Source organism: Lepisma saccharinum, chromosome 25 (genome assembly GCF_977018435.1).
Source record: "Lepisma saccharinum chromosome 25, izLepSacc3.1, whole genome shotgun sequence".
In the NCBI taxonomy this organism is placed as follows: Eukaryota; Metazoa; Arthropoda; class Insecta; order Zygentoma; family Lepismatidae; genus Lepisma; species Lepisma saccharinum.
In genome coordinates this window covers 50,919,947-50,931,945 of record NC_139253.1, presented here as the reverse complement: position 1 = coordinate 50,931,945, position 11,999 = coordinate 50,919,947, and positions in this window count along the sequence as shown.

Here is an 11,999-nt window from a genome sequence, read left to right as displayed (position 1 = left end):
TAAATGAAATTGGTGACATTTGAAAGAAAAACTCAAATATTTTATTTTACAACTCATAGACATTGAATGTGGCCCCCACGAGTGGCCCTGCAGACATCAAGGCGATATTCCCATTCATGCCACACACGCTCCAACATATCCACAGGGATGGACTGGATTGAAGAAGTGATGCGAATTTGCAGTTCTTGCAGGTTTTGAGGCAATGGGGGTACATAGACACAATCTTTTATGTAACCCCATAAAAAAAAGTCACAGACTGACAAGTCAGGTGACCTCGGCGGCCATTTGTAGAATACATTATCATCATTTCCGGCACGTCCAATCCATCTTCCTGGAAGCCGCTCATTCAGATGTTTCTGAACATGTAAATGCCAGTGAGGAGGTGCTCCATCTTGTTGAAAATAAATTCATTGCCTTCATTTTCTTCCAATTGTGGAAATAACCATTCAGTGAGCATGTCAAGATAAGCTGGACCTTTCACAGTGGCCTCTCGAAAGAAAAATGGGCCATAGACTTGACGTTTTGATACGGCACAAAAGACATTCACTCTAGGGGAGTCTCTTTCAACTTCCAAAATTGCATGTGGATTCTCACTTCCCCAAATCCTTACATTATGTCTGTTCACTTTTCCACAAACGTGGAATGTTGCCTCATCACTGAAAATTATTTTTCCTGACAGATTTACTTTATCCTCCATTAGTAACATAAAATGTTCAGAGAAATCTAACCGTTATACAGGGTCGTCAGGTTTCAACTTGTGCACTAATTGCAATTTGTAGGGGTGAAACTTCAGTCGCGTACGCAGGATCTTAGATACGGTGGATTTAGGGATGTTCAACTGCTGACTAGCTCTACGTACAGACTTCTTAGGACTACGAACAAACGCCTCCCGCACTTGTTCCACAATTCCCGCATTGACAGATGGTTCCCTGAATGGCCTTTCCTTTGATGACATATGCAGCCACGATCCACAAAATCCCGGTACCACTTCAAAATTGACGTGTGTGAAGGAGCCTGATTTTGAAACCTTCGCCTATAAGCACGCTGAACCTTCACCAAACACTGCGTGGAATAAAGTAAAGGTAAAGGTAAAGTGCTCCCCTGTGCATAGCACTACGCCATGAAGGCGTATAGGGGGTGTGGGGGTAACGCCCCACACTTTCTTGATCCGGTCGTGAGTGGGGGTGATGTGATCAGCATCACGCCCCTGACCGCCTTTACCCCCCAGGTTTCCCCAGGTACCCATGTTATTCGACGCTGGGTGGGCGCCGGGGCCGCTTCCATCGTTAGAAAAGTTCCCGGAATTGAACCGGCCGGGGATAGAACCCGGGACCTTTAGCATGGTAGTCAGACGCGTTACCGACTGAGCCACCGCGGCCGGTATTCTAAAACACACCAACTACGTTATTGTGGGGTCGCCATAACCACTTCAATCCGCATGCTGAACCTTCACCAAACTCTGTGTGTAATGATATTCTAAAACACACCAACTACGTTCTTAAATCTTCTGTAATAACAACACAATTTTAAAGGAAAACATTCACATGTAACGTGCCTGCCTGCTAAATATCCAACAATGAACCCGCATCGTCCATTGTTGTCAGGAGTGAATTTATTTCAGTTTCTATGTTTGATCTCGTTCATTGTTGTCCATTGCTGATATTGGTGTCCATTGTTGACATGCACAAAAATCTTTGAGTTTTTCTTTCAAATGTCACCAATTTCATTTAAATACGATTATCCAAAGCGACGTAATACCACTTTAAAGTATGACAGTATATTTATGGACACGGTGTATATTAGTCCAAGCATTGTCTAGTTTGTGATGCATACTTTACTTTGTTGGACAACTATTATGTTCTATATATTACGATTCCAAGATATGAAGAGCTAAATTTACTCTCGTCTTCAGGGACTAAAGTGAAAATGAGAATTATATAGCTTTCGAAATCACGTGGCCGTTAAATCTTGAGAATCTCTTCTTCATTCGTCGGCAGGAAAACAAGTTTCAATTATGTTTTTAAGATATTTCTATGCCTTCACACATACATATATAGCATGCAGAGAAGGTCATAAATTTAGGACACTGTCTTTTAAGTGATCAATTCTCATTTACCAGGTTTATTATACACTTACTTGAGATACGGGTAAGTAATTAGAGCAAATTTACAAATCAATAGAAATAGTAGTTTAATTCAATATGGAAGGCCAGGAAAGGCCCATTGCCCTTTCTTTACGACTTGTAGAAAAGAGCATCATAAATATTGGATACAACTGTGGGTTAAATGAAATATACTCTGGAGCACATTAAATATAACCAACATTACAATAGTTCCGTAGCTTAGAGTTTTACCTGGTTGGTGTGTTAGTTCTGTTAATTAATATAAACTTATTTGGCATAGTCTGTAGAACTTTGTAAATAGATTGCCAGTCCGCATAACGACTAAGCTGGATTTCTGGCACTTATTTTTATAAAGATTTTGTAGTTTGGTTTAAGGTGCCATGAGGCTGTACTGCAATGTCAGATTCCTTGGATACAATCCCAAGCAAGGCAAGGTTTTTTTTATTGATTGAGTTGGTGTTTTAAGTCCACTTGATGCACAGTAAGGCTAATCTGGACTGGACCTACAGTTTAAAGTAGGATCCGAACCACCATGTGCCTCCACTGGGTTTCGAACCCGGGACCCCTTGATTACAAAGCATCGACGCTTACACTACGCCATCGGGAGCAAGGCATCTTTGTGTTAATCCCTTGTCAGTTTCACCATAATCAAACCGTTCTTATCTTTTGAGACTTCTGGTGTCTCCTCAGCATAGTCACTGACGTAACGTGCTTTAGCTTTGATATTTTTAGTAATAAAATTAATATCTGCTTTTTAGTTACACAGGCCAGTTAAAAATATCCACAGTTTAATTGTTGGAATTAAATGCAAATTGTTAAAATAATTTTTCATGTAACCCTTAACCGGTTTGAAATTTTGAAAAAATACACACGTTTTGAAATTGTATATTACTGTTAGTTGTAATCAGTGGCGGCGATTGGGTTCCAAAACTGAGGGAGGGGGGGGGCAGGAAAGTTTACTTTTCCTTGGTAGATAAGGTTTGCCATAGTGCGGGGGCAAAAGTAGCAAAAAGTGGGGGTAACTGCCCCACCTTGCCCCCCTAATCGCCGTCACTAGTTGTAATATGATATTCTGTTTATATACCTAGGTAGTTACAATTTTAATTTTTATTAATTTACTACATACGACTGACTCTCTATGGCAGTGGGAGCCACAAACTGATTCCGAAAGAACATAACTCATATTAGTTTCGATTGATGATTAATGAGTAAAGTTCACTAGTTTGATGTAAAAGTTGTATGGTTCTGTGGTCATCTATTAGCATTTTATGTTTCCCTTGGTTGCACTATCTCATTTACCGCACAATGTGCATCCACCTAGTCTCACGATACTAAGCATATATGTGACGTACCTCTAAACCTAAATCACGCGTGCATGTATAATGCATTGTTTACTCTCTTCGCATAACACTGTTGTAACACAATAGATATAAACAGTTCTTACCCTGAACTACATGGAACTATTTGAACGTTACAATGATGACCACATTCTTGCTATTTAATTGACATTTTAATTAGAAATTTATCATTTATTACCATTTGTTGAACAATATGTGGATTTCTCAACGAGTTAGTGCATAAACGCTGTCGTTATGTGGTCACTGATTATAACGAGCATATTATTTGTTTACAGGCCATTAATTATACCGGGAGATGAAATTTCATAATGCAACGTGAGTGAATAACAAATACACTATCTTGCACTTGAAGAAGCAAGAAATTTTCTAGCACGTGTACACAGAGAAATTAAATTAACTAAGAATTAATTTATCCACGTGGTTATTATTCTTAACGAATTCCACTAACTAACTAACTCTCTAGCCTTCTTAAACCCGAAGGTTCATGACTGCAGCAACACAGGCCTTCCAGTCCTTATCCTGAGCAAGATCTATGTACTCTTTTCCATCTCTACCGATTTCCTTTAGGTCCATCTAAACTATATCTTTCCATCTTCGTCTTGGCCTTTCTACTGGTCTCTTACCATCAGGTTTCCCAACAAGAATCCTGTAAACTCTTCTTTCCTCTCCCATTCGTGCCACATGGCCTGCCCACCTATGTTTTCTTGATTTAATTATTCTAATAACATCTGGACATGAATATAAATTATGTAACTTTCTTCACTCACCTGTCTCCTCATCTCTTTTAGGTCCAAATATTTTCCTAAGGATCTTATTTTCAAATACTCTTAATTTATGTTCCTCTTTCACTGTAAGGGACCAAGTTTCACATCCATATAATACTACAGGTAAAATTTCTGTTTTGTATATTTTAACTTTTAGTTTCTTAGATATTAAACGAGAAGACAAAAGTTTATGAAGAGAGAAGTAACATGTAGTTCCTGATTGAAGCTGATTTTTATTTCCTCTTTACAATAATTTTCATTTGTTAGTATTACTCCTAAGTATTTGAATTTGGAAACTGGTTCAAACGAGTTATTATGAATAATTAGATATTGATTATTACCTAACACTTGGTTTCGGCCTGTAAGCATATATTTAGTTTTCTCTTTGCTAACTTCCAAACCTATCTCCTTAGCTGGTTTGAAAAATATTTTATCATTATACTTAATTGTATTTACATCATCCGTCAGTAAGTCAACATCATCTGCATATACTAACAGCCGAGTCACCGTTTAATTTTACTCCTTCATTAGTTTCTTTTACCTTCCTAACAGCATATTCTAAAGCAAAATTAAAGAGCAAGGGAGATAATGCATCTCCTTGTTTTAACCCATCATGAATTGTAAATTTATCAGACACATTAATACACAGACGAATTTTACTTTCTGTTTTACTGGTGCATACTTCTATCATATTAACAAGCTTCTTAGGTATTCCAAACTCGACTGATATATTATAAAATTTATCTCTCTTGACTGAATCATATGCCTTTTTTAAATCAATGAATAGCTGATGGACATTTTCATTACATTCCCACTTTTTCTCAAGTGTTTGTCTAATGTGAAAAATTTGATCTGTTACGTTTAAATCCACATTGGTAATCACCTATAATTTCATTAGCATATTGGGTTAGTCTTGTTAAAAGAATGTTAGATAATATATTATATGTTGTTGAGAGTAGAGAAATTTCACGGTAATTATTGCAGTTCATTTTATCACCTTTTTTAAACACAGGAACAAATATGGATTCTTTCCACTGCTGAGGGATTTCTTCTGTATTCCATACTAGCTGATTGACCGGCGTTGCCCGGCTATTTATTTATCCCAATCTTCTATTAGTTGAACGGCATTGGAGTGTCACTATTCATCTTAGCGACCCCGAAAACTATGGATTCCACACCAATGTAGGTCGTTTAACGTGTCACCCCCTTCCCACCCCCAGGGGTGACAGGGGTGTTTTGGAGTTGAACGGCATTGGGAGTGTCTCTACTCATCTAAGCGACCCCGAAAACTATGCATTCCACACTATTATCGATTATTTTACATGTCACCCCTTCCCACCCCACCCCTAGGGGTACAAGGGGTGGCTTGGAGTTGGACGGCATTGGGAGTGTCACTATTATTTTTAGCGACCCCGAAAACTATGGATTCCACACTAATATCGGTCGTTTCAGATTATTTTTACATGTACCCCCTCAACACCCTAACCCCTATGGGTGCCAATGTAACAAATTTTATTTGCAGGTAAATGTCATCGTGAATGTCACCAATTAGCTTAGCGACTCCGAAAAGTATGGATTCGACAATAATGTAAGTCATTTTTTACATTTTACTTTTCACCCCCTCTCACCCTCCATCCCGATAGGTGATGAACTTGGAGTTGAACGGCATTGGAAGTGTCACTTTTCATCTTAGCGACTCCAAAAACTATGGATTCCACACTAATATCGGTCGTTTTCGATTATTTTTACATGTCACCCCTTCCCACCTCCACCCTAGAGGTGCCAGGGGTGTCTTACCCCCACAGTATTTCTTTCCAGATTGCAAGTGATACGTGTACCAAGTTTGGTTGAAATCGCTCCAGGCGTTCCAGAGTTATGCTGGAACAAACACACACACATACATACACACATACATTCATTTATATATGTATAGATTATACAAATTCATTTATGATTTTGACATATTATCGAATTCCCACCATATATAATTAACTCAGGTGGTATTAAATCAATGCCAGGTCTATTGACTTTTAATAGCATCTTTAACTTCAGTCAAGTTAGGTTCTGAAACTAAAGGTTCTGCTGTGTGTACTTCATTTACTTCTGATTTATCTTCTACATGAACATTGAATAGGTCATTAAAGTAGTTCTTCTATCTATTTAAAATATCACTTGGGTCAGACAAAAAATGGCCGTTTTTATCTTTTATCAAGTTTACTTTAGGTTGCCACCCCTTTCTAAATTCATTTACACCTTTATATAAATCTCTGATATATATTTTTTTTTTGCAGTTTGTTTCAGTTTCGTTAATTTTGCTTTTCAAGTTATCTCTTTTTTTACTTCTAAACGTGCGGTTAACTTCTCGCTTTATTCTATTATTTGCTTAGATTTGTATCATCAGAGTTATTTAACCACCTAAGTCTAGCCTGATTTCTTATATCTAATAGGTTATGACATTCATTATCAAACATCCATTATTCATTACTTTTTCTTGTTTTATGGTGTGCTATACTTTGTTTAGCTGCCGACTCTATTGCATTAAATATGTGCTCCCAATTCTTATTTACGTCTGTTTCATTTACATTTTCATGATCATTTAAATCCTGCAAAACATCGAATCTATCTGATAGTTTAATTTGGTAATCTTTCTTAATTCTATCATCAGCAAATTTTCCCGTATTATATTTTAGAACTTTTAGATTTTGTTGCTTATGATTTATCACTGAGAGTCTTTCTCTTAATTTAGCAATTACTAAATAATGGTCACTGGCACAGTCAGCACCTCTATGTGAACGAACATTAATTATATAAAATATAATATAATATAATATTATATATATATATATATATATATAATAACGATCATAAGTGTAAAACACATACACCAATCACAATTACACCCACACACACACAGGTACGCACCCATCTCGGTCGAAATATCGGCAGAAATATCGGCTATGGGACTCGATGTACAGACTACGAGTTACCCAATGGAAAAGATGATCAGCTGGCGACAATCTTAACAACTTGGAAAATAATGCTAACAGCACCAAACATGCCCTGCATAACCTATCAACGTAGGCATATAATAGCCTAAACAAAACTTAACCTGCCTAACCTATTTGCATGCTTATTTCTGCTATATGCCTACGTGGACAGGATAGGCAGATCAGGTTTGGTGCTGATCTTTGGATCTTCCACACTGCAACACACAGACATATGACTCGTTGTTTTCATATTTAGCTGCAAGAATATGGAAGGCCCTACCTAAGAGCATGTCGAGTATATATAAACTAGAATGTTTCCGAAACGAAGTAAGGAATTTTCTTTTAGCAGAGCAGAGATTGGGTTCTTATACTATGATGTAACTTGTATGTTTATGATGAATTTTGCCTATATCTTCTTTTTCATTTTCTTTTTACTTTTATTTTCATATTGATGTCTTTTCACCATTTTTGGTATAATTTTATTCATATAACATTACAACTTTTTGATCAATAGTAGCATTCTGTAGCTAAATCGTGCATTTCATTATGTACTGCTATTGATATTGTAACCATATACGAGAAATATTAATTTAAATGTTATTCATGACACGGGTTAGGTGACAGAACAGCCTCAGGCTGAACCTCGCCTACGGAAATAAAACATTTGAATTTGAATTTGACTTTGAATCTGTTAGCATGTATATCCCAAGTTGCTAAGGCTGTCGCCAGCCGCTTGTATGAAACAGTCGCTTGACAGACCCTGGCCTTAAGGGGCTTCTTGCGCCTTGGAGTTCGCTTTCAGTTATTTATTAGTGGTAATAGAATAGGCCTGTGGGAATCGAAAATTTCTGCTCAACAATCCAATACAAACAATTTTCTTGCATGTACGTTCTCCTTTAGTTCCCATTATGTTCTCCTTTAGTCAATAAGTTTTATCTTCAAATCTGAAAGAACCCGGTAAATTTTTACTACAACGTCTTTATATTTATTATCTGGCCCTTGCATAGCTGCTATGTAATTCAACTGCTACACTTAAAGTATTGCTAAAAGAAACGACCTGCATAAGTAAATAAAGCGACGTTTTTATAATTAAATTACAGCTAAACAAACTAGTTGAATGTCTCTGTATCATCAGACATTTCTAACATTAGAAGAAAATTTATCAAGTTTTGACGAAAACTGAATTCCACAGGCTTTTCAGGTTATTTTAACTGCACAAATCTTGAAGAAAAGAAATGAATTTATTGCCATTAATGCAGTATTTACCTGCACGTATCCAACCACACGAGTTTGTAACCTCAGATTGTATAAACTCATTGCATGTCGGGAAGGCTTCTTTCTGCATTCCTTTGATTCCCTGCCAAAGAAGACCGGAGAGGGAGAAGATGCTATTATTCGTGACATGCACAAAGTGTCCCCTCTAGGCGAAGCCCTTGAGGAGCCGTAAGTAGACGTATAACTGTAAAACGTGTGCAAACAATGTTGGTTAGATGGGAAAAGCTGTTTCAAAGGAGTCAATGTAGCGGCACCTGTGTGACGTGTATTGAAGAATTGCAATCTTCCGACTGCTGAGTAGCCTAGCTATGACATACGCGAGAAGATCCAGCAGTGTTATTCTAGGCATGTTTTGAATTAAAAATGTTTCAAGGAGCTTAGAATTTCATGCTAATTACTCAAAGTATTTTCGCCCCATCATTCCAGGCTAATGGCTGGAATATCGATTGATGGTGATATGATGAAGAGGGTAATGGAAGTGATTTTCTCATCATATTTCATAAATTATCTTCCACTTGGGGAAAGTGAATCACCTGACTAAATTTTTAAGAATAATATTCGATTTGGATTTTTGTCTTAAGTCGTCTTTATGCATAGATAGGCTAACCGGGACTGTACCTACAGTTTAGAGTGGGATCGGAACTCTACGTGCCTCTGCAGGGTATCAAACCTGAGACACCTTCATTTGTTTAATTTATTTTTATTTTTTTAATAGAAGATTACAACTACAGCGTTAGCCATTTTCCATTGGAAAGTATTAACAACAGAAAATAATAACACAAACAATAGCATAAAATAACAAAATTAATAATATGAACTAAACTTGCATGTGGTTAAGAGACTTACATACTTTTAGTCAACAGTCTTCTAAAACGTGCAAGACGACAACGTTACCACTACGCCATCGGGGAGGATCATTAAAATAATATTCTTCGACATTTAATTTATACAGTCTTCAATATTCGCGATTAGCCAAAAGTGGCAGAAAAGTAAAACTAATATAAAGAAATCAATGAAAGAATCTTACATTTTCATACTACCTCTCAATAAATTGAATATAATAGATGTTTGTATTGCATTTCATTCTACACTAAGAATGTCGGAAGAAAAGGAACAACGTGTGTGTGCATCTAATGTTGCGTTAAACTTGGAATATTTGTTATACAGATTTTTGAAAATGATGAAAATTGGTTTCTGTGATGAACCCGTAAGTCCCGCACGAACTTAATTCGTTCAGATGGTTTAATTAAGAAGGAATTCAGTCTATAACCATCCACAGTCTGGGCGGACGAAAACGGGCAAAAACTAAGATCCTATCTATTGTGTAAAACAATTGATTTGTGCAAATCGGTGTTTGTTGGTAGACATATCATGCCAAAAAGAATCATACCGAAGATTTGAACATGCAACGTGTTTGTTAAAAGTACGTTATTCGTCTTCTGACTGAAGAACAAAAAAGAAAACAGTGCATACAGCTCTCTCCATCCATATGTTTTAAACCTGACACAGCATTCGTGTGATTCAGTAGATCCCATTTTTTCTTGACATGACCCTTTTGGACTTTTACTAATTTTTCGAAACATCTGAAAAGCATTTTGAAGATTTATTTTTTATTTTTTTAAGGTTTCGTGTCAATGACAAGAGTGTTTAGGTGTCGGAGCGATAAATAGTGAAGTTTCTCTTCTATACAATCCATATTTATACTTATTGATAATACCTTGTAGATCCTAACAAGAGAGTTCTAGAATGCATGGCTTACTGCTGAAAAAGCGGGCTTATGCACTTACTGCATCTCATTAGTGCGCTCAATGCTCAACTTTTTCTCCCTGACCGTACTCAATAGCTTCCACCTCCGCTATTGCCATCAGCACAAAGACAGGCGACCGCATCCTGTTGAGTGTCGAAGCAGAAATCCACATCCTGAATTGGATGGCATTCCTTTTACCCAAAGAACCCTTATCAAACAAGGAAAACGTCCGCTGGTTCCCCTTCCCCATACCGAAAAGGACACAAGAACACTGGTTGCTTTTAGGAAACTTAATGCCACATAACAACCATATCCTGGGTTGTTTTCATATCCTGAAATAAAATGCAAAGGCTTTTCCATTATTATGTTTCTTACTATCGACAACACAGTTCAGATATGAAGAAACGTGTAAATCGCTTTGCAAGTGCAGTAATTTAAATATTGAATCATTAGATATTTTGAAGCTGTAGAACAGATAGTCGATTCTTTTCTGAAATATAATTGCCGAAGTCAATTGTCAAAGCATATTGAAATGCGTGGCTGAAATGTAAATATTAGTTAAAAGTTGAATTCTAGCTTCGAAAGTGGCAAATTTATATAATTTATATGAAAAATTATACCGTATTTGCCGGCTTATAAGACACGCGTTTTTTTCTTTAAAACTAGATTTGATAATCATGTGCACCGATACTCAGTTTTTAATTACATTCATTTCTGGAAATTTTCTGTTCTGAGTAAGACGATTTCCTTGCGATGTGTGACGAAGAAGATTAAAATGTATCCTTTCCTAGTTAGATTAGGTATTTGAAATACTGTAAATTAATTATAAAATCAGTGGTAAAGATTTTTCCTAAAAAATGTGTACGAAAAAGAGGTTTCCGGCAAATACGGTATATAGAACGAAACGAAGTAAGAAATGAGTACTTACAAAATTAACGAATTTATTAAAAGTTCCATTAAATAACAAATTAATAAACCTCTATTATTAGGATTAACTTAGATGTATAGAAGTAACACTTGTTTATACAGAAATGAATATTATCTCGGAAACACATAATAGATCATAAAGTTATATTAATCAGTCAGGAAAAAATTTCATCATTCATCCTTCCATATTTGGAACCAATGTAATGTAATATTTATTGAGTCAAAACGTTCAGACACATTTGTTTAATCCAAATTACAATTATCTGCTGGAAAGCAAGTACGGGAGTTGCAAGCGAAGGGGCAAGAGGACGCGTCCCCCCAAATAATACAGAAAAGTACATATACCAGTACTATTTTGGTTAATTATATACTATGGCCCTCAATAATTCAGAGGTAAACAACAGGCATGAATGAGTTCAAGAAAGAAGGCTCACATTATTTTGTAGGAGTACCCTTAGTTTGGGGTAGGAGAAAAAGCGTATAATTATTGGAGCATTAAAAAGGAAATATATCTTAGAAATAACTTCCATCCTAACTACAGCCAAAGGGATGTACTTTGGTTTGAAATTCGGTGTTGTTACTTTTTGCACTAGAAAAACAAAGATTTAACTACAAGTGTAAGATTTGTCTGAAAGGAAGTGAGTTTTATTTAGTTAATTAATTATATGATCGTCTTGTATGTATTCACTACCTGTCATTTTGGAATCTACTTACGACATGTTGTGTGCTGCACATTGGTCGTGCTTCCCTTGTAGCATACCAGCATGTCCAGAACATGTACCGTAATGACTGCTCGGAGCAACAACTGCCATCCAGGTT